The following is a 27,730-nucleotide window of genomic DNA, read 5'->3' as shown; positions in this document are numbered from 1 at the left end:
CCCTGCTGCTGGGAACCAACGTCAGCCCCGCTTGGCCACCTTGGTTCTGAAGTGGGTGGTGTCACTGATAATGTTCCTCTGCCCTGTTACATCAGAGCTTGTGTGCTGCAAATGCCAAAGGGGGCAAGAATCTGGGAGAGGGAAATGGAAGACAAATTCAGCCCCGGTGGTGGTCTCTCTGTCCTAATTGCTCTCAAGTTTCCAGTGATGGTATTCCCTCCCCCTTAGGATGTGTTGTTACGTTCTGTCAGGAAGCTGAGATGTGCCTGCCTGTGCCCGGTGCAGTCGGGGTGATTAATCACTGATGGTAAAAATTATCTGTCTGACTGCGCCTTGTATGTCCCTAGAGGTAGCCTCTATCTACATCTGTGATCTTGCTGGGGACAGAGGCACTGCTTAGATGTGTAGCTTTGGAATTGTGCTTTGTGTAAGACCCTTAGGGATAAGAGCTTTGCACTCTTAATTGCATTTCTGTGGCACAGTCAGATTTCTTTTGAAAATAACTTGAATTCTGAATTTCCTAGGTTTACCATTCTTGTTCTAAGAGAAAACAGTGTTGTCCTTGGGACGTTTTAATCCTTAGGAGTACCTAGCTGTAGTCTTGCCTTCAAAATTCATGTTACTGAATCCTGATTGTGAGCAGTTTTCATGAAAGGATACTCACACCCTGTTGCTTTCCTAGGTGCTTGCAAGGGAATTCCTCCCTTGCTACTGAACTATTTTCCAGATGCTGTTTTTTTTCCCCTCACTTAAGTTTGTGAAGGAACCTTGAGATAAATAAAACTCAAAGTACTAGTGTCTCCAATCCTATAGCCAGCTTGTGAAAATGTTCCAAGTTGTAAAAAGACTAAACCTAAAGTGACCCACAGCAGTGCAAAGTCTTTTAGGCTGACTTTGAAATACATTTCCACACAGTAACAACCTCTCATTTTTGAACAAACTAACAAATAAAACATTTCCATGAGGCTGACTATGCTAATCAGTGTAGAGAAGCAGCTGTTTCCAGAAGTTCATTTTCAGCATATAATTTGACCAGATGGAATTTAACTCATCTTTAGAAAAAAGCCTTGAATTTTAAAAGAAACAAATAAGAAACTCAAACCCTGCTATTACCTTCCCCAAGCAAGCCAGCTGCCTTCCCTCACCTGCACTTGGGTTTCAGTTAGCAGTATTTTGCATTTGGAAATTGCTCTGTAAAATTCTTGTTGCATTTTGCTGGTTCATCTTCCACACCTGCACTACTCACAGGTTTACCTGTCGCAAACCAGGCTCCAGTGGGAATGTCAGTGACACTCAGCAAAACTTTACAGTCTGAGGTGACACCATGTTTCTCCCTGAACTTGCCTGTGCCAAGGACAGAGCTGACACCTCCAGGGGTAGCTCTGTGTGCACGGTTACAGCTGAGGGCTGACTTGTGCTGCTGTTTGGGGTCACAGCATACCTGCAAAGAGCTGCTTGCTAGGGCCCACCTGTCCCTTCAAAAAGCAGACTCTGCCCTACAGCGGGATATTGGGAGTGATGCTGGTTGGTACCAGGGAGAGATCTCCAAAAGCCAAAACGCCTAAAGCAGCTTTGCTCCAACGACAGCTTCTAGTCCCCTGTCTCTCCCTTGCTTTTCTGGACAAGCTGGGTTTTATCCATTGACTGTTACCATTCCCAGCACAAGGTGGCACTCAGTTTCCAAGAGAGGAATTGCTTGGCCCTGCAGCCCCACTTCCACTTAAGAGACGAATGTGTGTTAGTTACAAGCTACTCGGCCATTTATTGTTTTGTACTGTGAGGTATCCCAGGAGCGCATCAGAGTGTTACCTGGGGGAAGAAAACAACCAGCCATGCTCGGCAAGGGCAACTGGGAAATAACTTGATGCTGAATGTGCTCTTGCTGGTTTTAATCCTTTTGCATTCCACCTGGAGTTTCCCCCTTCAGCACTTTCCAGACTTATCCATGCCTGTCTCTCGAGTTTCTGCTGTTTCCATTAGTCAGAACAACTCCTGCCAAGGGCAGGCAGGCAGTGTGTGCTGCTGTGCCTCACATCCTGCTGGGAGCCGCTGGCCACTGTGTTAAAGGCCCTTATGCAAGGGGCAGTACAAGTACAGGATGAATGGGGCATGAGGGGGAAAGGGGAAAGAAGCAAGCAGTGTAACATCCTCCTCTCATCCCCTGGGTCTATAGGAATTCTTTCTTGGTTGAGATCCAGCATTAACACCTGCCTTGGGAATGTTGTATGCATTCTTGAGGGGGAGGGGTGGTTGGCTGGTCTTACAGCTCCCAAAATCAAGTGAGAACAAGTTGGCTGCTGCCTCTCCTGTTGCTATGCAATACTTTTAATTTAATATTTGCTGTGAGGTCACATCTCCATGCTATGTGCCATCAGTAGTAGGAATATCCTGGCCATCTAGGCAACATCTTTTTCTAGAATACTGAACTCTTATGTTTGGTTTACTTGCTATTCTCTCCCACACTGCAAGGTATTTATTATCTAAACAGACATGGTAAATCAATTTCTATGAAGTCTTAATGAAAATTAGGGATGAATACAAATAGCAAAAAATGTAGCTGAACACTACCTGGCCTTCCTTCAATCCAGGCTATGTGGCCCTTTTTCTTTGTTGTGTAGCCTGTCTTGCTGCTCTCACAGAAACCAGGCAGTTTAGTCTCTGGACTCTTACTTTTGCCCATGCCTTCTTTGGATCAAGAATTACCAAGAAGTGATGGAGATACTGGGGCACAAAAAAACAAACTGGCTTCCTTAAGGGAACCCAGCAATGACAGAAGTGACAGACTCTGAAACAGCACTGATCTCCTAAACACTAGTTAAGGTGCAGAGAAAAGACTTGATGCATCACCTTCTGGGCAGGTTTAAGAATTCCCTGACACTAACGGGGATGTCCAGTGTCTGGTGGGATGACAGAGGTCAGAGATGCAGGAAATCTTGGTTGTCTGTTACAAGCTGTTTGTGTGCCCTTGAACTTTTTAATTAGTGGGTGAGTAGTCATGGTTATCAGTGGGTTAAGGGCCCTGAGCTTTTCCACAGCTTACTGACAAATGCGTCTGCCAGAAGTAGCAAGCTAAGGGAGGCAGAAGGGAACTACACACACACACACACACACACTGCAGTTTGCACCCATGATCTGGGATAGAGGTGGGCTGGTGACAAGCACAGGAGTCTGGACAAGCACACTCTGGAGTCTGAGGCAATGACTGCCATACCATGCCACAGCTCCAGCAGCAGAGGGGCAGTTTCTGTGGGAGAAGAGCAGTTTGTTTGAGTGGCTGGGAATCAGACTGGTTGGCTGCATTGCCCAGGCAAGGTTGTAATAGATATTATTTTTTAAAGTCCTGAACTCTTCCACCTTATATTTATTACTTCTCCTGTTCCTGTGTATCCTTCTGGCTTGCCTTTACTAGACTTGCCTTACACATCACTGAAGCACTTGAAGTCTGGCTCCTGATCTGTGTTCTGTCTGCAAAACAGAGATGGTACTACCTGTGACCTAATAAAGCCTGTAAGTCTAATAAAGCTAAAAGTTTCTCAGGAGAAGGACCTTTCCTGGTCATGCAAACTTTTACGTATGTAGTATGAGTCTCGAATTAGGTAGCTGTAACTCACAGAACAGTAAAATTATTGGAAGACCTCTTTCCTCTTTTAGCTTGTAGAAGATGTAGGACAACAGTGACTTTTCTACATTCCTTTCTATCTTTTGGAAAAGCTTCCCTCCTCAACCCCAGCCTAGCATATCTGCACACAGGTGAGACTTGCACCCCATTTATGTTGCCAAGCAGCTGCAGTTGCAGTCAGTAAGAATCTATTTAGATTAATTAGATGCTGAAAATCCATTATGGTTCTCTTGTTGGCACCTGTAGACACTAAAAAATTACGTGCCTGTAACAGGACCTGACTTATGGTAGGGCTTCACAGTGCTTGGCAGGCACAAGTGCTGCTGCACTTCACTGTAAAATGGTGTAAGAAGGAGGAGTCTTGGCTGTGGAAAGCAGCTGTAAAGCCAAAAGGAATGGCTCTGTGTCTTGTGACCTTTGCTGATTGCATGATTGCCTGACGTGGTATCATATGATGACTCTCCTGGACTATTAAGAATCAAGCAGGGCTTTTTTTTGTCCTTGCATCACCAGGATGAAAGCTTCCACAAAGCTGTCATAGCACTTGGTAGTGTACAAGGTGGATGACTTTGGTCGAATTCAGGGATTTGGAATGTACTACTTTGTTTGGGTTTTTTACAGCCCTGCCACTGCTTTCTACTTACAGGCAAACCTATCCCACTTTCTTCCCCCTGTAAAATGGAAATAATTCTTTTCTCATTTTTAATTTTGTGCATTTAAATGATATCTTTCCTACAGCAGAGATCATCAAATGGTCAAGGATTTAGAAGGAAGAAGGTATTAGTCATACACCAGTATCAGATAATATGGTATATGCTCATGAGCTGTTAAGCTCAGCAGAGCCTTTCACCTCTCCAGGGCTGGTTCATGTGGATATTTACTGGCTGCTGTAACGTGCCATTTTTCACCAGCTGGTTCTAATCTTATTGCAAGGTCTTCTGAGCTAGCTTCATTGCAAAGATTTTAACTGCACTTTGGAATCCTAAAGGAGTAAAGATTAGGTACAGAATCACAGAACATGCTGAGTTGGAAGGGACCCACAAGAATCATCAAGTCCAACTCCTGGCCCTGCACAGGACCATCCCCAAGAGTCACACCATGTGCCTGAGAGTATCATTCCAACACTTCTTGAGCTCTGTCAGGCTTGGTGCTGTGACTGCTTCCCTGGGGAACTTGTTCCACTGCTCAACCACCCTATGAGTGAAGACACTGTTTCTAATATCCAACCTAAACTTCAGGCCATTCCCTCAGATCCTGTCACTGATCATCACAGAGAAGAGATCAGTGCCTGCCCCTCCTCTTCCCCTTATGAGGAAGTTGGAGACTGCAATGATGTCCCCCCTCAGACTCCTCCAGGCTGCACACACCAAGTGATACTTCTCACCACAGGAGTATTTCAAGATTGTCCTTCCTTTTTCTTGCTCACAGACTCCGAAATTTATTTCTGTGGCTAAAATTGTCAGTCCTTACCAGCACTAAAGACTGGAACTGATGATTTCTGTACAATTCCCAGCAAAGGGGAAATTGTACTCCAGCATTCACTCTGAAAAGTACTTGCAAGCACTGTTTCCTGGATCCTCGCCTGTTGCGCCACCGGGTAGCTCCACTGGTTTGAGAGCGGAGGATGGTCTGGGTGGTGCTTGGCAGCAGCACCACAGCGGGGAGAAGACAAGATTACTGTTTGTGCAGGTGGGAGCGATGCTTAGCTGTGCACCGGGGTCTGGAGGTTACAGCTGGTTTGGCCACCCGGGGCTCCTCTAGCCAGGGCAGACCCACACACTGGGAAGGGCAGCACGGGGGTCTTGCACCCTACTCTCCTGAACCTGGAAGCATGGGAACTGTCTGCCTGTGAGCTCTGTGGGTGCATCGTTTGCTTGAAGAAACGGTTTAGGTTATGATTTTTCTTTTTGGCAAGTTTTCCCCAGGAGAGGGAGCAGTCCACATAAATGATGCCGAGGGGAATGAAACAGCTTGTTCCAGCTTCCGCTAAACCGTGTTTGCTGCGTTGCTGTGCATGCCTTCTTTCCTCATGCTCCTCATCCTTTTCCTTCATCTTCTGACTCCTCTCGTAGCATTGCAACAGCTTTGGCGGTGCTGGCTCTTCGAGGCTGGCGTTCAGGGAAGGTACTTGCACCTCTTTGCATTTTAAGCTGTTTTTCCCACCACAGTGCACCCCAAGGTTGCTTTCAGCGCCCTGTTCCACGGCCCACATCTCCATCACCGGGCCCTAAATCACCTCATTCCCAGCACAGCGCCCCGCTCGCCTCCGGCCCGAGCCGCAGGGCAGTGGCTCGGCGGCAGCTCCAGCAGTCACTATGGTGACAGTGGTCAGGCAAAACAGGACATCGGTTAACACAGGAATTTGGGGCTGCTTCGCTGGAAATCTCTTTTCAATTCCAGCAATAGTAACTTCCAGAGGCTTGCTGCTGCTTAGATATCCATTTGGAGGTTGACTGCTTCCCTAGCAGTCCATTATATTTCCGGTGACATATGCGTAAAAAACCAGAGGAGGTTGTGGAGTTCAAAACCACTGCTGCCAAAGTTCCTGTCTTCATGGTGTCTTTTGTTATATTAGGAAAAGTTCCAAAGCACAGTAGCCTGGTTACTGCTTAGGGAAGGGATTGTGGTTTCTTGTTGACTTACTTTGCTATTTATTCCTTCCTTTCTTTCTCTCTTTCTTTGTTTTTTAAATAACCAAGAGGAGATATAACTAAGCTAACTTTGTGATAATTGTATCTGGATACTGCATTATATCCCAGTACATCTGATACAAAACCATCTGCTGACATGTGATTGTGATTCTTAGTGCTGCTGTAAGCTGAACCACTCTGGGAAAATTTCCAAGGAATAATGGGAGGAATTCTCAAGGACAAGATGAGGACAGCACAAGGTATCTGTTCAACAGTAGTCCTGGGAAACTAGCGTGGCAGGGAAGCTGCCATAGCAGTGACTGGCATGAATAATAGTGTTACTCTTAATTTAGTGTGCCAGTGGAAAGATTTAAGAGGTTTTGTGTATGGATGACCCTCAAATTAAGGGCAAAACTTGAGTGGTGAATTTTGCAGCAAAGTTATACAGCTTTGAAGTTATACAGCTGCTAGGGAATAAACTATTTTCACTGGCTGAGATCTGCAGCTGTCTTCTTGGAGATGGTCATCTGTGGTAAAGACATTCCCTGAGACAGAAGCAGTCTTTTAAGAGCACATAGCTGCAACAATTGCATCTTTGCAGTGTGCTATCTCTGAATGTCTGATACAAAGAACCCTATAGACACATGCTGTGATTTTTAATGCTACCGTCAGCTGAACCACCCTGGGAAATTTTCCAGGGAGCATCGGGCAGAGTTCTGAAAGACAGATTGAGGACAGTGCAAGGTATCAGTGCTTGCAGCATTCCTAGGAGACTACTGTGCTAGAGCCATATCCTGAAAGGGGGTAAACTTTTAAGTGTGTAGCTTCTTTTAAGTTAGTACAAGCAGGCATGACAAAGTGCCTGCAGAAGTTTGTGTTATGAGCAGCCCCCTATACTACAATTTAACAGTATCTAGGCCCATGCTTAAGTCCCCTTTTGTGTAGGTGAGGAAAGTGGGATTTGATCTATAAGCTGTGTGTGTCCTTTCTTTGGCTGGAGGTGTATATTACACCTGAGCAGTGTTGCAATTCACGAGGCAGTAGTTGGAGTATGACAGTTTACTTCTCCAGTGCTTCTCTATCTGCTGTTGGTGAATGTTATCTAAGCCCATCAGATCATGTAGTTCATGTTGATTTTGGAGCCTAGTGGGTGACACTACACAGTGGTCAGGGTAAACAGTTCACACGGCAGCCAAAGTTCACTCTTGCAGGTCTGAGTTGTCATCTCTGCTTCCAGTTTGGATTGATAAAATGGTATAAAAAAGGAAGCGCTTTAGTGGAAATGGGTGAGGCAATTTAACTCATATTGTTGATGTGTCCATTCAAAGGGCAACATCAGAGTCAACTGAGCATGAGCAAATTGCCATTTATGAAGGCCAGACTTTAGACTCTGGACCTCCACAGTTGAAGAATCACTAAAGGGCCACAGAATTACATTTCCATTATAAAAAAGCATGACTTGAACCTCAATATAAATACCATCTCCACCTCAGTTTTGTAATGTGCTCTGAGATAACCACATGTATTACTTCAGAGGAATGCACTTTGCCATCTCACCAGAGACCTGTGGGCTGGTGCCATCCAAGGGACAGTGCTCTTAGAGAGTTTATAATTTCCACGACTTTTTGTTCAGAAGACATCTCTAGGCAAGGAATTCCTGCTTCCTGTTAAGGCTGGGTGTGCAGCAGATTTTGTCTATTGACACTGGCAAGTCTCTTTAGCTTCATTTTAGTGTCTTTATAGGTCTTTGCTTCCATCTTTCATTACTTCAGTTGTGTACCTTAAGTTTTAAAATTGTTTTCAGATGGTCCTTCTACTTGCTGGCACTGCACTGCCTGGATATGACTCTATCTGAAAGCTCAACAGTGATGCTTAAACTATGACAGTAATGCATAGCAGGTCTCCCAGGATATTTAATTTGTTGCTGTTTGCTTGCTTCTGGGCATCTGTTTAAAAGGGGAGAAAAACTACCAAACAGAATCAGCTGTTGAAAGAAGCTAAATTCAGCTGAAGTTTTGGATGTGGCCTTAGGTGGGTTCTGACAACTCATGGGCTCTCTCACTTCTACTTGCATACAAATTTGTGTATGCAAAAAACAAGAAGTTCCTATTTAAAGGATTGTGATTTTGTCCATTTGTGGAGGAGTCTGGTTAAAGGACAGATCTCAAAGTGGTGTTAGGAAGAAAGGGACATTTGTCTGCATAGCTCTTCTCTACTGCCCATCCTCTCCATGGGACTGTGGATGAAAAATATTTTCAGTTCTACTGTGGGATAGGGAACACAGCCCAAGTTCACAGAGCCCAAGGGTGGCATTTTTCAATAGTACCAGCTGCTTCATAAGCCAATGGCTGATTTGTCCCTGACCTCCATGGTAGTGGCACTAGGCCAACACTGTGTGCTCCAGCAAATCATTCCCTCAGGCTCTGTGAATCCTGTGCTATTGTCCTGCTTCTGGGGCACTGAGAGGACACCCTCTGTCACTCATGCTCTGAGAGCAAACGATGCAGCAAGGGTGGTGGTAGTGCTTTAAGCTGCTGGACTTGGGGGGCAGGGATGGAGCTGAATGCCTAATTGAGGAATGTCAATGGCCAGATCACTGCCAGGAGTGAGCATCACCTATCTGCTTTGGAATTTGCAGAAGTGCATGTGCCACACTACCTGCTGAACACAGGGCTGTGGAAAACACAGGTCTCTTGAGCTGTGAATCAGAAAGAGAGCAGTTGACACTATAGACTACCCTGATACTCAGTTGGAAGCACTATTTGTTCCAGCTGAACACCACCTCCCAACCCTTTCTGCTCTGTCTCTCCTCTGCTATTTTAGTCAGCATGCAGAAGCCTTTTTGTTATAAACTGAGACACTATGTGAGAACACAGCATCTTCACCCAGAGCAAAGGGCACAGACTCTCTTTGCAGTGACTCCTGCTTATAAAGGACAGCAGAAACACTGGTCCTGTAGCCAGGTTTGAAAGCTGTGGTTTCTCCTATTTCTAAAAATTTCCTGCCTTTCAGCTGCTCTGCTCATCAAGAGAGTTAGCAAGAGAGACAACAGAGAGGCTGAGTGGCACTTGCATGAAAGATGGTAACAGAAGAAGGGGGGAGGTAATAAAAATGGGACAAGAACAAAAGTAAGAGTGACCTTGACAGAAGAAAATAACAGTGATGGCCCAGAAGATGGAAGTGCAATAGACAGTGGAAAGGGGAGACCTTGGAAAGATTAACGAGACTAAGCTGTACTGAGGAGGAGGGACCTTGCACTGATATTTCCAGGCAGCTGTGCAGCCATTTTCTCATGCAGTGAAAGAGATAAACATATGCACCATGTGTTAGAAAGCAGAAATACAAGCGTAAGGGATTTTTCTGTTTTCTCTCTCAATTTTATGAAAATTGTCCTTTTTCTAGAGTTGTTGACTTTTTTCCTAGAAGCTACTTCTCCAGAAGGCGTGTTCAGTTTTGCAGTTCCCCAGTGGGTGGATTTTTACACATGCAGTATAATGCCTTTGTTTGAAGAAGTGTCGTGTACAAACAGAAATCTGAGGCTTTATGGCTGGTAGAGCAATAATAATTTAAAGGAAATTCCTCTCTCTATACAAGTTAAGACATGCCAAATTCACCTCTCCCCTGAAGCTTGTGTCACCATCCATGAAAGCTAGTCTGAGCAAGTCACATTTCTCATCTGCTTTGAAGTTCCAGTCAGTGGCAGATCAGACCCACTAAAGGACTGAGTGAAATCTGTCCTGCCAACTCTACCACACTCTCAGCAGGTTCACAGAAGACTATGGGGTGGATGTCACTGCACCGTTGAGTTAATAAAACCTTGAAGCTGCCTTAATTTTGCTGATGTAACTCTGTCTTGGGTCCTAGAAGTGGTATACAAGAGCTCAGGTGGCTGTTTCTTACAATTTTCTTAAAGTTCACTGCAGTGCACGTAGAAGACAGACCCTATTTTCCCTTTACCAATCTAGGAAGGACCCCATTACTCAGCTTTGTTTCAGGGAGAAGCTGAGGATGGATTATCTTGCCTACAGGAGTACAAAAGGAGCATGAAGCACCTGGACTGGATGCTGCCCATCCTGCACTAGTTCAAAGTTTCTCTGTATGTGTCCTTGGCAGATGAATTTCTCCACTTGCTGAGGATTTGTGTGTGACATTGAGTCCCAGAGGAATAGCTGCTGCTCAACTGTAGTGTTCTCTATGTAGAGAACACTACTAAAAGCTTGGGTACACAGCATTTGAGAAACCTGGCCAAGGCAGTTTGCCTGGCATGCTACAGTCCTAGATGTTCCAGCTGGAAGTAACATCCGATCTCTCACTGTTGCTGGGCTGCATCTTTAGTACACAGGCTCCTTGGATCAAGACTGCAGCTTTGTCACACTGCCACACTGGAAGATCCCTGACACAATCACTTTGTCAGACACCCGTTCCTGCTGAGTCCCAAGCAGCAGCAGCTTGTCTTAGGATGGGTTTCATGATACTGAAGTGGAGGAATCCTACCCAACAAGACTTTCTGTGCTCTACACACCTGTGATGGATTGAGCTGTCTGCTGCCAGTGCCCTAGATCAACAGTGAGGATGAATGGGTTGAACATCGGAGGAATCTCTCCTTTGACCACTGATGTGATTGGATTTTAGTAGGTTACCAACACAGAGAAAATTTGTGTTAAGTGAATTTATTTCTTCCTTCTTCTCATATTTATATGTTGAATTAATATTTTATATTCAGAAAGTCAATTAGCTGTGCTTGCCACTGTGCAAGAAACATTGCTTTAATTCTTCTTTCAGAAAGTTCTGCTTATCCTGCCTGTGTACAAGATATGTACCTATAGCTTAGGAAACTTCTATTTGCATGGCGTGACTATGAAGTACTTTGGAACAGCTGGTTCTGTTGTCCCTGGTACTGTGCTCCTAACACAAATCTCATGAATGGGGTGGGCCGTGAGTATAGAACTTGGAAGTTTTTGGCTTGGTTGATGGCATCTTGTTTCAAGTGACACAAGTGAACTTGGAGACAAGAAAGGAGATGTTATTGACTGGTGTCTTTCCAGGAGTTTACACTGCCAAGTTGGCAACAAGCCCTGCTTCCATTTCCGCTCACACTGGCACATCTACCCTTCAAATCAACTGAAGTGCCAGCTACAGTGATTTACATTCTTCCCTCCCAGAAGTGAAGTTTCTTAATGGATTATAAATGAGCCAGAGATGTTTCTTGACAGTCACTTTATCTGTCCAGAAGTGATAAGAATTAATCCAATGGGCAGAGGTTTTTCACACTTAAAATAGTTTGAGAATCTTGCAATGAAGTGTTTTTAGGATATATTAAAGAGGACTCCATACTGTATCTCATCTTTTCCCAGAACAGCCCTAGACACTGAAGAATAAGTCTTTGGTATGGATGATTCGTGTGGTAGGGACTTGGGCTGGTGATCAGTGTGGTAGGGACAAATTTATTTTGCCAAGCACTGATTTGCAGAGGTGAGAAGTTTAAAAGACACCAGAGAAGTCCTTGCCTGAAAATTTTACTCATAAAGTCTGCATGGTGTTTGTGTTGGAGAGGTGGAGGAAGGTGAGGACAGCATATGGAAGATTACTAAAAAAAGAGACAGTCTTTAAAACTATGATAGCTCCACTTGCCTCTAACAGGCAGATCAGCAGCTTCTTTTCCAGGCTGTTGGAAGCTGTTGAATTGATGGGCTGCAGGCGTTTGGCCCCACTGCTGTGGAGGGGACCATCCTCTAAAAGCAGCCTGCCTTCCAAGGTCATATCCAGACACACAGCATGTTTGAAAAGACACTGGTATGTTGCTGATTTGTGGAATTTTCATTTCCCACAATGATTTTGCCTCACAGTAAGACTGGAACTGGAGAGATTTTGATTTGTGTGGGGCTTGGAGGGCAGAAGATAGAGATCACCGTCACTGTATCAGAGGGGCAGCAGGCAGGGGGGACTATTTCTTTGAGAAATGCAGACATTTACTAGAACAGGATCTCTGAAGTACCTGCTGACTGAAACATTCCAGGCATTCCTGTGCCGTGCTGCTAAGCTCACATAGCAGCAGCTCATGCTGCTCGGGCTGCAGCAGCCTGTCCTTGCCAAGTGTCTCTTGGTCAGGGACTCTCAGACACACTGCTCCCATTAGCAAATTTACTACATGGAGTAGCACTGCAAGCTGTGAATTTGCAGCTGCAGCTGCAAGAGAAAATGGATATGATTTTAGTGTGGTGGTGGTGTGAACAAACCTACCAGAAGCAGGTGATAGGGCTTGCAGTGGGCTACCCACCACAAAGGTTTCCTGGGCACTTTGTGCACAGTCCAGAAACTCTAGTTCTATGCAGCCCTTACCCCTCCTATAGCTGCTGTGTCAAGTTGTGTTTGCACGTACCGTGAGGGGCAGAAATTCACACCATATCAGTGTCAAGAAGCTTGTAAATCATCTACTTAATAGTCACAGGTAAGATAACATATTAAAAACTAAAGGCACTGAGAAATCCTTCCCACCTCACTCACCCTCCCCACCAAGTGCTGAATCTTGTCCAAAGCTGCACAAACAGGATTCTGAGATAAAGACCTTGGGTAAGAATTACTAAAACAAACAGAGCATGGAGTGGTTTGTTTAGGGATTGGCCTTCTCAAGGCCGAAGGGTGGGTGTGGAAGAACACACCTTACTGAGAGGAAAGCTAAGAACATTAAAAAATACATCTTGGAACTAACAAAGCCCTTCTCAGAAGTCTGTCATATTTTAATTAAATTGATGTAGCATAGAAGGAAAATCATACAAGTACCATGCAAAGTATGTTGCCTGGGATTTCAATGACTACTAGCACAAAAACTTTATAAGAAGTAGAGGGATCATATTCTGCTTAGCATGATGCAGTGCCGCAGTTATCCAGAGTTAATGCAGCAAGGAAACTACATGCTCCAAACTGCATTTTTGTCTTTACAAGCACTGTACAAGAGAATTTACCACTCAGCTGCAAACAACCTGATTCTGAACACAAAGAAAAGAGCAGAAATTTCCCAATTTAATTCTTCCCTGCCACATGCTGCAAACCTTTCCATAGCAGTACAGTTCCTGGAGGCACGTTAGATCAGACACCACGCAGTGCCTGTCTATTGATGACTGTTTCCATGGCAGAGTTTCTTTCCTATTTCTGTTGTTGCATGGATGAAATCCACTGTTAGAGCATTATCTGCATTGATGGGGGCTACATTCTGATCTACAGGCAAAAAACTCCATATCTGTGATCTTGCTACTCTGTGATCTGGACCTGGGGGAATATTTGTAGGTGGAACATGATGAACCATAGGACTATAGTTTTAGGTCAGCAACACCTCAAAACTTGTTCTTTTTGCAGGTTGGTCTTTTTTTTTTTTCCCCTAGAAGAGTATGTGGTTAGTGCATAGGGGCAATGTCTACATCCCCTTGACTCAAGGCTTGTTTAACTTTCCTATGCTGTTTGCAGATAAGGCAAGCGTTATCATTTTAGCACAGTCTAAGAGAAAAGGATAGGAGGGAGCTATTAGATCCTTCCCATGTTACTCTCTGTCTGATGGCAGGGTTGTCCTTCACACTGATCTCTCAAATGTGGTAATAATAACAGTAAAGCTTTATTTTTACTGGTTATCAGCCAAAAGGAACAGCTAGGCTAAACCAGAAACTATCATTCCTTCTGCCTTTGCAGTATGTGTGCTGAACCTTCTGCTTCTGTAGATCTTTCCTGAAGAGACAAGGGGACACAGAGACCTTCATCCCGTCCTGGTCTACCTAATCCTGGCCACCGTCTAAGAACAGGCCCCCTGCCCTATTCCCAGCAGGCCAACACTCTCCCACCCTCCCAGTGCAAATCTACACCACCTCCCTTCTGTCCAAGCTCTCTTTTGCCATTAAGACATGGTGGGGTTTTTTTCACAGCTCCCTGTTGCTGCTTCTAGCAGTTGCTACCTCTTCTTCCTCTGTATGTTCATGGCAGTCTTCTGGTTTTTCAAGGGGTCCCTATCACAAAGTTGCCGTGTTCAAAACCACAGAAGAAAAATGATGTGTGTCTGACCAAAATGCCCCCATAAGGGCCAGAACTGGGAAAATGCATGAACTGATTCTTGTGCAGGGACTTTGCATCTTTCTGGAGTGGAGATGCTTTTTAAGGAAATAATAGAGACTGTTTAACCCAGGGTGTTAAGGACTACACTGAATTTAGGGGAATCTAATCTCATTTGTTCATGGTGTACTTTGAAGGAAAGAGATTCTGCTGCAAAAGTTACAAACCCAAAGGAAGTCTGGCCCTCCTACTGGAAAAAAGGGCATGCTCCTTGCATGCTGTTGGTGCACAGCTTTCCCTTCATTTGTGTGAGCAGTGGGAAAATAACCGGGAGGTAAATCCTATTCAGGCATAACTCAGTTATAACTTGGGATGGTGTTCATCCTCATTCTAGATATCTGCAAAGTAGGTGTGTACACCCAAGCTGCCGAGTCTGGGTTCCTTTAATAGTCAAAGGAAAGAAATTGGCAGTTGTTTGAAGAATTTTCAGGGTTAAGTGAACCTTGCCCTTGGTGCTGTTGACAGAAGTTTGGTCTGGGCTGAGATGCAGATGTCTGTGGTGAAATCCCACCCGGGGTGTAATAAAATCCTGGAGGACATCCTGGGACCCAAGTCATTCTGCACTGTGAAAGGAAGATGTGGAACACAGGAAGACTGTGAATTAATAATCTATTAGGAACAAGAAAGTTCTATTAAGGTTGTGACTCTACCAAGTTAACACAAAGATGGATGGTTTTTGAATAGGGAAAAACAGGTGTAACAGACCCCTGTAGACTTCAATATGGGGGACAAAACACTACAGACAGCAAGTCATTCATTACAGGGCTAGCTTGCTGGACTGTGTATCCTTAGGACACCAATGGAAAGGTCCCGTGGGGCTTGTCAGTAGGTGCAAAGGACAGAAATAGGATTTTCTAGGAAGGCAGGTGGTGACTGAGTAGCACTTCTATTTTTGGTTTTTTGAGGTCACTCTATTTGTTTTGAAGTCATTCTAATTCAGGATTGGAAAGGGCCAGGAGTTGTTGGTTTTGGCTACAAATTTGGTTTGAACTTTAACTGAGCAGCATCTTTCTGTGGCGTGCAGCCATGCAGCCATGAGGAGGGATTTTGAAGGGCAGTAAGAGGCAGGATTGGCAGCATCCCTCAGGCTGCACTGACAGCTGGTCATGTACAAGTGCTAGAATGGCCTGACCCAGGTTGGGGCCATCACTGCCAGGCTTCTGCCTCCCATCTACTTGGGATAACAGGACTGCTGGGGCTGTGCCAGGGAACACCAACTGCCAGACAGGTAAGGGGACTCTGGTGTCCTCTAAAGACAAATGCACGAAATCCTAAGCCAAACAGGCTAATGACAGGGCTGGTTCTGCTCTTCTGTTGAAACACTACGTGTCTGTGGGTTTACCTGTCATGTCCTCCACAGTGCATCTCCAGGAGGAGGGAATGGTAAGTCTTAAGACAAGAGGATAGCTGCTCACTTCAGACCTTCTGCATGGGGAACATCTTCCTGAGATCTTGCACACACTGTCAGTGTGCTAAGCAAGTTATCCATCCATGAATGAAACCTTTTTTAGCAATAGCCTTGGCAGCCATAGCCTTGGCATGCACATGTGAAAGAAGGAAACCTCTTACAAAGGTTTAAGTAGGCTTTTTCATCTATTCCCAAAGGAAAAAAAATCTGGTCCACTAGCTCCTCATTTAGCATAAATGCTGGTTTCAAAGAGACTTGCTAAACAATGTCTGGCAAAATCTATGATGCAGGAGTAAGAAAACAAATTAGGGACTTGTGTTTGGAAGAGCTTATTCTTGTTTGAATTCTGTGTAAGACAGTCTCCTGAAACCTCAGAGGGGCGGTAATCTTGCAGATATTGTGCTTGGAGTCAAAATCAAGTTAGATTTTTTTCCTGTTCTTGTGGAGCCCCGTAATTACAATAATATTTGAGTTACATGGTTGGTGAGCTAGAATTATTTCTCATAGCAGAGCCAATGGCTGAAATAGAGATATATTTTGGTACTTTTCCATCTCAACCATGCCCAGAAAGCACACATCTTAACTCTTTTATGCTGTTGTTTAGGAGCTGGGAGAAAATCCTCTAAATATAGTAATGGCTGTGACACTGGTACAAAATAGCCCCCTTTCCCTGAACCCAGCACTAGAGAAGGGCTGGGAGGGAATGCTGAAATAATCAGTCACACCTTGATTACAGTACTTTCTCTGCTCCAGTGTTGCACTGAGAACTGCAAAGTGGCTGAGATGTTTTTATCTGAACAGAAAAAGAGCACATTGGGTCCAGAGCAGCACTTCTTGGAGTTAGTTCCTAAATTAGTTGCTTCAGCGTATGTCTAATGTAGCCATGATTCTACTGGGTACCACCAAGCTTTGGTTCCCCAGGCTAATGTTGGCTGCTGCTGAATTTGCTGCTGGCATTTCTCCAAATGGCAGCACAAGCTTTCCCAGGTGGTTGGGATGCGGATCCCACAGTAATATGTGGAAGAATGAGTGAGGAAAGGCCACTCTCATCCTCCTGCGCAGATGCAGCAATGTGTACATTATCTGACATCTGGCTGTGAGGCATGATATGTTTTGGTGAGGTGCATAGCTGATATCCCTGATATGCTACGGGAAGTCACATTAGAGAGGTCCCATATGCTGCTGCTGGAGATCCTGTGCTCTTTCTGGGTGGGTGCATTTTCCCACCATCCATGTCAGAGTCTTCAGAGAAGCTGAGGCAGAACTCTGTCTGGCCAAATCCTGTCCCAAAAAGAAGGCTCATTCTGAAGAGAACTGGCAAACTGAATTCCTGTGACAGATAAGGCAGCTTCTGTAGGGTAAAAAAATATGGCTACAGATGAACTAGAAACCACTAGAAGTTTGTTTCAGCTGCAGCTGCTAGATTGCAATAGCAAAAAATATTCTTAACACTAACTAGTTTGTCAACTAGTGGACAAAAGAATTTCTTGCACAATTCAGAGGAATATGCTAATACATTTGTAAGGAAAGGGTTTAAAATTGCACAACGTGCTGAGGAATGATACGTGTGGGGATTTTGTCTCATGGCCACTGGCAATTAGAAGGAATGGAGAGATAACTGCATTTGCTCTGTTCTTCGTTCCATGGAGCACAGGGAGGCTGAACCACAGCAGATACTGCAGGCCAAAAGTATTCAGTTGAGCATGCATGGGATGAGTCCACGGCAAGGAGAGTCTGCACAGAGTTCAAAGAACAACTTTCTGCATGACATTGTGGAAAACATATCACAGTAAAGATGTCACCCAGAGAAGGTTTTGTTGGCCTAATTGAATATTAGGAAAAAGTTCTTCACTGAAAGGGTGGTCAAGCACTGGAACAAGCTCCCCAGGGAAGTGGTCATGGCACCAAACCTGTCACTGCTCAAGAAGCGTTTGAACAATGCTCTCAGATGGTTTACCTGGATCCTCATGGGTTCCTTCCAGCTCAGAATATTCTATGATTCTAATTGTTCTGAATTCAGTGACTAGTTAGGTGTTCATTATTCACTTCCAAACTATTATGATTTATATCGTGTTTCATGTGGTGTGACTAAGCTTTGATTCCAACAGTTGTTACAAATATTATTAAGAAAACTGTGTCACTCTGAAAGTAAAACAAACACAGATTTATTTTCTGTGCCTTTAAAAAATAAGAGCAATGAGCTATTCTAAGCGATAAAGGTATGCCAGGTTGAGGTCTTTTTATGTAAATGTACTTATCTTAAATTGCTCAAAACAGAAACTTCATTTCTGTGGTGTAAACCAATTCCTTAACAATTCATTTAGTCAATATAGCAATTACAGAACCACTCTTAAAAGTGAGTATCTAAAAGACTTGCAGATTTATAGCAGCTGGCTTGTGTTATTCACAGTCCACTTGCTCAGACTGGCTGGAATGGAGCATACTCACTCTTTTCTCTGGATGCTGGCTTAGGACTTGCTAAGACAGAAGGGCCCAGGAGACTTTGGGGGAACTCATTCTTGGTTAGATCTCTAACCGAAATGTTTCCAGAAGGATCGATCTGTACTCGCCCTACTCAGAAGAACAATTGGGATTCAAGGCTAAGTGAAGGAGATAGCTATATTGCAATGGAAGAGCAGATTGCTAGTGTAGATGCATCTCCCTATACATCTTGTTAGTGTAAAAACAAATGGGATGGGGCTTCCTTTTCTCTTGAGCTTCCTTCAACTGATGAGAGATTCCTTCAATTTTCAAAAGTGTCAAAGATAGTTTTTCATTTTGTTGTTGGATGTTTCCTTCACTTCACATTCTTTTTTTCCATTTGTTTGCTTGCTTATTTGTGTAGCAGTTGTTACAGCATCTATAAACAGGGAAAAGATTGCATGTCTCCCCTCTCCTCCTGCTTTTAATGCTACCTAAAAATAAATTCTTGTGTCTCACTCTCATCTACCCAGATGTTACATCTCTCTGGAGTGTAAATAACTGAATAACTTAGTACTCATACACGATGTGATACCTTTGATTTTAGTGCATCAAAAATAGGTTCTGATATAGAGAGTGTCAGTATCAAAAGTGAAGGCAAGTGCTCTGTTCTCATGAATTCAAAGTGAAATGAGCACTTTGATGTGAATTTCAAATGAACACGGAGGGAGTGGTCCTTTCTAAAGTAGTTCAGTCGGCACCTGTAACCTCTTAAACTGCAGCCCTATCTCTCATGTGAATCAATATTTGAACCAATATTTACTTAGGACTCAGGCATGATTTATATGGGAGTCTTGGTTTTGCAACAATTGGTGTGTTACTCAATCAGATTCCCAGATGACTGGTTAATACGTAACGAACCAGATTTGTAAATTGAGTTGGCACGCGCTATCATCAGAATGGAAAGGGGAAATTAATTATATCATGTTGTATTTAATTCATAAATCTGTTTGATACCTGTAACAGAGTAGTACGTGCTCTGGTTAGAGGGGCAATGGGTTTCATTCTGTTTTCAGAGGGTTTCTAATCTGGATTAATTTCTTGGTGACCATTTTCTAGTTGTCATAAGTAATTGTGTTATTCCTCTTTGTCAAAGTGGAAAAAAAATAGGATTGAATTAATTACTTACAAAATCCCACATTAAAAAACACTATAGTGTGCAGCACTAAATCTGGTAACAATTAACAGTGAGCTTAATTCTGGCATCAGAAACTAGCCCACAGTTGTGAAGTTTAGGGTATATCACAAAACCACTCTGGCTCTATGTAAAGTTACCTTCACCTCCCGGGCATTATCAGTGATTGTTTCTGAAGGAAGGCCATTTGTCTGGATGATGAGGAGTTTCATACAAAAACCCACTCCATTCATTTTATGCCAATATTGCAATAAAAAGATTAATGAAAGAATCTAAAGACCTATACAATAAGCAGTTATTGTTAATCAAAGATACTAGGTCAGAGGACTTACTTTGAAAATGTTTTTTGATCTTTTGGAAGAGATATTTTTTTATATAAAATAAACAAGCCCAGGAAATTCAGAGTAATGCATTTCCTCCTACAAATAGCAATGGTGACTTAAATCTATTCAGATAGGTTAAGAAATCCTCAGTGTCTGTGTAAAACAGACAAGACCTATAGCTTTCTAGGTCTCAGGCTAGAACACTTGAAAAATCAATGTGTGTGTCTGTGTGTATGTAAGAACACAGCCGGCCCCTGAAATGTTCTAACTTCTTTGTTCTCATGATCCTCCTGTATTTACCCTGTCTGCCCTCCATGTGTGTGCTCTAAGTCCAGTGACCATTTCTTTGGCAGTCAGTTCACCATGAATGATCACACTGTGGCATATTTGGAATCATTTTCTACCTTAATGACCTTTCTTTAACCTCAAGCTGCTCCTTGTTATCACTGAGAAGGAACAAATGTGTCTGAGTGCAGCAAATAGCTGAAGCTCTTGCCTAAACATATATCTTGCCCCAGGCTCTGCCAGCAGAGTTCCATTGCTGCCATTGCTGCAGGCTTGACTCCTCAAAGATTCCAAAACTTCTCTCTTCCACCTCCTTACTCTGAGTGCACCCATGATAGAGGTTTAATGGCCCATGGGGAGATAACCAGCTAGAAACCATTCTTTGACTGAAATGGGAAACTCGGCCAGGATGGCATAGAAACGATACCAACTGCTTAAGTATAATCAGCACCCAAGTAAAGACTATGGTGTCTGGAATCCATATCTGGAATCCACTTTTTTACATCTTAACACAGGAAAAAACTGCACCATGCTTGAATAACCAGCAGTACTGGAGTTGCAAGTTCCATCACAAATCAATCACTTCAGCTTGTTAGTCCATTGCTAAGCATGCTTAGCATAGCAAATTGCTGCATAACAAGCAAAAACAGAGGGGGAAAAAAAGACATTTTAGAAGTCCAGGACATTTTAAGATTAGTCTGTGCCCTACCTCATTATTTGGGTAAATAATAGATTTTGAAATGTTTTAGAAATGTATGCACATTTTTACTTTAATACTGCCTATTGTTCAAGCAACATATTCATGTAGGTGTACTCTAGAATCTTTTTACTGTGTTATACTTAAATATAGAGCATTTACTATCATGTTACTGGAAGCCACATGAACATAAGAAGGAAGTCTTCTAGTTGGCTTGCTCCGTCTCTGTTTGTGTCCAGTGAATGCGCTTGGGTTCTTCACAGCACACAGGCTCTGAGCAATTAACACAAGCAGTGACAGTGCCTGGTGCCTGGTTATGGTGCACTACCTGCTTTGTCCTACATGATTCTCTGCAGCTTTTTATTGGTGACCATTATTACATCCATGGTAATTAATTCTGTGGCTTTTTTCCCCCTCCCTAGTCACCACATCATACCTACCTCATTGCCAGCCCACTTGCTGTCAGGGGGACATGCCCCACCTTGTGTAGGCAATTTGTCTGCTGTGCAAACTTGAGACAGCTAGTGGCTCTGGCATGTTCTTCCTTGTAGCAGTTTTGTTTGGCTTTCAGCTATACACTTCCACAGTGGAATTCATAATGCACAAAACTGTTAGTCCAATACCTGGCCACAGTAGGCATATTGGAAAAGACATAGATTATCACAGTTTAGAATTTCCTGAGTGTTTTCAGTGGGTTTTGTGGTCATTTTTAACCCTAGGAAGAGTTACAAAAACATTCTATCGAAGAAAAGAGACTATATCCAGTTTCTTTTTCTACTGGCAGGCTGAAATATATCCCAGTGAGGCTGCAAAGGATGTGGAAGGAAAGCTACAGATGGCAGGTGGCAGGTCAGCTCTTAGACAGGAGAGCAGTAGGGCACCAACACAAGCTGGGGCAGGAAGGGGAAGCAAAGAGTCTGTCCCTCTGTGGCTTGGGTGGCACTGTCACAAAAGGACAGTGGTGCAAACTGAGCAAGCAACGACGACCTGATGGTTGAGGACCCCCCTCCAGTGCCTTTCACCCATTCCTCCAGCCTGCAGAACCAAGCACAGCCCTGACCTGACGAGCTGCTTCTCATCCAGAACTAATAAAACCAAAGATTAAGAGGGAAGAGAGAGCCAATTCAGTGCAGGTAAAGAACTGGTTACTATAGCAACTGTTTTCTTCTTTGAGCATAGGTTGGGAGGACTCCCTTGCAAGGGGATTTCTGTGCAGTCCCCAGGCTGGAGGGGGAAGTTGCTTCAGGAATCTTGTTTGACAAAGGCTGCATGGCTGCACTCTTGAACTCTGCTGGGGATCAGCGCAGGGGGGAGAGGGTGGGGAGCTGGGATAGGGTTGTAGAAGAGCTTGACTCTTTATCCAAGCGTAAAGCAGAGATTGAAGTGCCTGAACTCATGGGAGAGAATAATGAATTAACTGAGCCCGTATTAAAAGTGACACTCAAATCGTGGTGTATTGTTCTGTGGGTTGCAGCTACACCTGAAGCTGGGGCTGTACCTCAGTACCTGACACAACCAGGAGTTTTAAGCCTGGAGTTTTTAAAAGACGTAAGAGAATACTTAGCTAATTCCTACTGGATTTTTGAATCTGAGGTCCTAGGAAAGTTTCCCAGATGGGTTTCTTCAATAAGACCAAATTGATGCAGTGTAAGAAACTAAATAGTTTGTAATATAATAAAGGCTTGGTCAGTTTGACTCTGGGAAAAGTCATTCTCTGGGACTAGGGCCAGGTAATGTTATCTTAGTGTACTGCTTGGAGTACCTGGCACTGTACAAGCTCTAGGTCTTTGTGGTTACCTTAGACCAACATAGCAAATGAATGAGCATATTATCCTTTCAGTAGGGCTGCTGTCTTGTGTAACACACCCCTTGCATTCACAGGAGACACAAGTACCAACCAGTGCCTAGGGTAAATCCCTCCTTTTTACCCTCCTTAACCCTGTCTGCTCTGGTAGGTACACTGCAAGGGCCAAAGCTGCACCTCGTGTTTGGTGCTGGAAACCAAATACAGCAGGAAAATAAAACAACATGTGATCATCTTGAATTTAGTCCTGAAATTCTCTCTCTCACGATGTCAAAGCACAGAAGATGCAAATGGTCTTGATAACAGATGAGCAAAAGGGACTTTGGGTGAAATATTATGCCCCCCTCTTCTCCCTAGGCTGCTTACTGTCTATTTTTCCATGCAGTATTTTTGCTGGAGACACTGATACAGGAGAACATTTTCTGCCATGATCCCACTACCCTTCCTATCACTGAGGAAGAGGAAGAGGGGACAGCTGTGCAGACTCTCTTGCAGCTGCATCTCACCTAGGTGGCTAACACAACTGCAAACCTTCCTCATCCCTGTCTTTCAGAGTAGCATTTTTTTGGCCACTGATGCAGGGAATAAGAAACAGCAGCCTTCGTATTTGTTTAAAATATGTCAAAAGTCATACCAGATGTAGAACCAAGGAGTCAAAAAACGAAAGCAGGTTCCCCGCTCCAAGTGCAACTTGAATGCAGGACTAGGCTGGGAGTATTTTGCTATGGCAAAATGCTCCCCTGTGAGCAGTGCACTGAGGTGGGGAGCCAAGAGGCTCTGAGGGACTCAAGGACAGCCCTGAACTATCACCCACACTTGCAACAACTGCACAGTTCCCACAGCAAAGTCTCCATCCCCAGACTAGTTTTAGAAAGGGGATTCACAAACTCAACATCAACCTGCTACTGGTTCATGAAGAATCAACAGCTTATCAACACCTGCTATTATGATGTCTGCAAGCTTTTCAGCTGAAATAAGTATCTGTGCCCTATCATTCTCTCTATGCCATGTGGCAGATCCAGCCTTAGGTGGCATTTGATCTGGCCAGTAAAATCTGCTGCCACTCGGTATAATAGTGAGAAAGACTTGTGAAAGAAAGTTAAGTGCTTTATAAGTCAGAATTCTAGACTTAGCTCTTTTGTGAGCAATAAGCAATTTCTGCTGCCACAATGCAACTGATGTGAACAAAATCATCATCAATCTAACTGCTGCAATTCCCTTGCTGCAGATATACATTACAGAAAACTGGAAAAAAAATTCCAATAAGCTTTACTAAAACACACAAATTAATAAATTAACAAAAGGTTCATGTTATACTCTCATAGAAAAGAGAAATGATTGACTATTTTGTGATTGAGTATATGATTAAGATTGCATTCAGAACAGTGAAAAGTAGAAATTTCTTTTAAGACTTGCAGAAGTGTCTCAATTACTTCAAAGGAAGTAGCAGACTCACTGATCATTATATTCTGTTCAGTCATTGATTATCTGGTCATGATACAGAGTTGAGGGCAAAGTTTTTATTGTCTGAGGGGAAAGATATTTTTGTGACGAGTAGTTTTGTGTCCCTCCGTATTGACAGCGGAGGTCATACAAAGTCTCAAGGCTCTGCTCACACCAGAAGAGGGGATCTTAGTCTAGATTTTACCTTGCTTACAGCAGAATTAGTCGCTATGTGTTTGTTTGTGATCTAACCTTACTTATCTCAGTTACTTCCTTCGCAGGCTTTAAAGCTAGGTTTTCCAGGGGATAGAGGCAGCTGAAGTATTACTCCCTTAATTGGTCTCATTTATTAGATGCTGCAGCAAATTAACCTATTAGATGGAGTCAGAAATTGAACATATATATAGAACCCATGTCTGCTAGCTACAAAAAAAGTGAGCTAGTGCAGCTTGGTTGCTATGGTGTAAAATTTGACATAAGGAATATGAAGACACATTTGCCTTTTCCTATTACTGAAGAAGATGGCTGGTTGATCAACTAATCCATGAGGTAGGCTGTTGCATTGGTACCTAACAACAAGGTGCTTCTAAATGGAAACAAGTATCAGTTGCTGCTGAGAACATAATCAGGCTTCTCAAACCTGAGTCCAGTATTTTAACTAATCAGTCAGTCTTGGAGCTTTTGAGCCAATAATTCAGCACTTAATTATCTTCTTTTAGTTTTTTTCTGATGCCTTTTAAGTTTCAATATATTCCAGTGTTAGCAGAAGCCTTACTTCTGTTGATTTGAGTATATGAATTACCTAAGTGTAATTGATTTCTCCTTAGGAGCAGAAAAATATTACATATAAAAGTAGAAGAAATGGGTTTATTTTCTTTTTTTCCTAATTGTTTTATTTGAATGGGGACTTAAAACTTACGACTATTACATCTTAGTAGTCTCTAAGGAGAACCTGTCACTCTGTTTATCCATTTAATGCATACTGCATGAAGAAGAGCAAATAAATTTCTCGTGCGTTGCTCCTCCTGAATGTTTTGAGCTAAATTGGGGAAGTTCTTGAATAAGAGCAGAAAATGGTTTATTTTGCTGTTTAGTGAAATCACTAGCTGTCTTTCCACACGCTCTACTGGGTTTTCCATCATACCTTCAGACCATTCATTGTTGGCACTGCTGCCTAGGCTTACAATAAGAGCAAGCTTGTGCCACTGCTGCCACATTGCTTCCTGCCCGCTCAAACCAACCACACTTGAAATGCACACTGGCAGGGGTAACATGGCTGAAAGGACTACTACCCACAATTTAAACATGAGAGTCATCTTAAGCAATAATGAATTCCCAAACCAACATTTACTTTTGGGCATAATGAAAGAAAAATAATTTTAGCAAATAACATATCGATTTGCCTTCACATCAACTAAACCTGCAGGCCCTTACGATTACTCACTATATGTGTATCATGAGTTCTACCATGAGTACTTGCCATTAGTGTGCTCTATATGTTTGTGGCTCCCCAGAAGATAGACCAGTTTGTTGTAAAACACAGTGAACTGTTTTCAAACGAGTTACACCCTTTTTGTAAAATCAGCAATAAATTACAACGAGTTGCTAATGGCTAATAAAGTGTTAAAACAATAAAGGGTGTAATGAGAGGAACAAATGTCTAGAGGAAATATACACGTGGCCTTCATATGGATCCAGGATACTTATCAAACTGGAACTCATTAAAGGACTGGAACCCAAGCTAAACTCACACTAAGAAAGGGTGTGTTGTAATAAAAAGGATATAAAAAAATAGATCGTAATTTTCCTATCTCCTTTTAAATTCCCTGATACTTAGAAAGAGATTACTGGAAGTTTTGAAGCAAAGCTTATGACTTGATATGAACAGCTATCAGCGAAGTGGCCAGTAACAACGAGTCAGAGTTTTATTGTATAGTAAAAGTTGATAGAATTCTCTATACCCAAGAAAAACAAATATTTAATTTCTCTGATTTGACTGCCTTCTCGTTCCACACTGATAGCAGTCTAGAAAAAAAATCAGTTAAGTAACTCTAATTATGAAAAAAACTAAAATTAAAAGTCCTGTTACTCATGCTATCATGACAAAGCAGTGTGAAGCTCAAGCACTTGGAAACAGAAAGGCCTGTGTGAAAGGCAAGTCTTTTTTGGTATTTTCACCACTTCTTCCCACACGTAGAGACATAAGCATTTGTTGCAGAAGAAGCTTTCCATCTGTAGAACTGTGTTTTGGTATTTAGCTCTTCAACATCAGTGATGCTGTCAAGTACTTCAGCAGGGACCTGAAAAAGAAAGGGCTTCTCTGCAACCTGTGTTACCATCTCCAGCAGTCACTGCCTGTGTCCTCTCCAGCATCCTAATCTGTGCCTGGGTTAAGGGATTTTATTTAATAAATGAAGATCTGAAGCATAAGGAGAAAAGAAAATGTGTGTCTCTTCTGTCCCAGTTTGGCAACCCTAATTCATATACCGCTCTGCCTCTAAACTAGAGTCTGGTATGTCTCAGCCAAAACAGCTTCACTTGTGCTGAAGCTGCTTTGCCAGCACAAAGGCTGCTCTGAAGCCAGTTCTGGAGTTTTCCTGCCACTTCGCAGAAAATTCTTGGGTTACTTGGGGGTTTTCCAGCACTAGAGCACCAAAACGAAGCACACAGACAAAATGAGGGAGCAGCCCATGCAGTGAAGGGGAGGGATGAGGGACGGAGCACATCGGGAAGTCCCTAGCAACCCAGCAATCCCCAGCTTTAACAACGATCACCACAATAAATGGCAACTATTATTACAGGAGCCCACGAGCTTTTCTCATATACAGTAAAAGACCATCAAGGGCGAGCAGCCAAAGGAGGGGGAAAAAATCAGAGAAGTACAAAGGTAGTTCAAGGCTTAAAGGGATTTATTGCTTTACTGCTCATTTATGACGAGGTGGTATAAGATGTTGGGCAGCAACCCCACCCGCTCGGGCCGGAGGGGCAGAAAGCCGCGGCTGCTCCAGCTGGGAGCGACATCACCGCTCCCACCCTCGGGTGCCGCCGAGGAAGGACCGTAAGGCAGGTGCTGGCGTTTCCCAAAACGGGAAAACATTTCTTTCCAATGCCAAAACTACCGAAGAAACTCAGCTCGGAAGCACTGCGTCTGGACGCTATTTTTGTTCCTGTCGCTTTACCTTTTCGTTCAGGATTTTCTCCCGAGCCACGAGAGACCAGTTTACCATGCGGGCATAAACCAGCCCTCACACACGGTAACTAAAAGTGACTGGGTAACTTTCGGTAAGGAGCAGATTTTAAATAAGCATATCGTTCATTGCCGCCATCCACTTCGCACCGCAAGGGGATTTCCCGCATATTTCGGTGGCACGTCACGGGTCGAACGGCGCTGGCACGCTGTGCAGGCTCGGCACAGCCAGCCCTGGCTGCGGGGGTGCCGGCGGCATCCAGCACGGCATCACCGCAGGCACAGCGGCTCAGCTCCACGGCACGGCGCACCGCGACCTGCCCCTTCGCTCTCCCTCTTCCCCCGTCCCCTCAGCGCTGCCCTCGGGCTCAGCCCCCGCCCCGCGGGGGAGCGCCTCGTGCTCCCCTCGCGCGCACAACCGACCGCAGGCGCCCGGAGGAGCCGCGAGCCGGGCGCGCGCGCGCTCCCCCCGCCTTTCCCCACCCACCCCCCGCTAGGAGGGCGGAGCCGAGGGCCGGCTCCAGCCACTCAGGGGCAAGCGGGAGGGGAGCGTGAGGCGCGAGCGGGCCCGCGTGCCGAGCCGCCCTATAAAAGGGGGGGCCGGGCACGAGCGCGGGGCTCACT

At 43.9% G+C, this 27,730-nt stretch overlaps 1 long non-coding RNA gene across 3 annotated transcripts; it reads left to right on the top strand.

The window, feature by feature from the left end:
- The first annotated feature begins 1,480 nt into the window (after positions 1-1,480).
- Positions 1,481-21,963, top strand: LOC135415666 (uncharacterized). Of its 3 annotated transcripts, XR_010431227.1 has the most exons (4): positions 1,481-2,469; positions 3,410-3,507; positions 6,426-6,509; positions 21,457-21,963. It is a non-coding gene; the product is annotated as an uncharacterized LOC135415666 (long non-coding RNA). The 3 variants fall into 3 exon arrangements; XR_010431228.1 differs by lacking the exon at positions 3,410-3,507; XR_010431226.1 differs by having other exon boundaries at positions 1,481-3,507.
- The last annotated feature ends 5,767 nt before the right edge of the window (positions 21,964-27,730 follow it).

Source organism: Pseudopipra pipra, chromosome 6 (genome assembly GCF_036250125.1).
Source record: "Pseudopipra pipra isolate bDixPip1 chromosome 6, bDixPip1.hap1, whole genome shotgun sequence".
NCBI classification, from domain to species: Eukaryota; Metazoa; Chordata; class Aves; order Passeriformes; family Pipridae; genus Pseudopipra; species Pseudopipra pipra.
The sequence above is the reverse complement of the archived record's forward strand: the minus strand, read 5'-3'. Positions and strand labels throughout refer to the sequence as shown.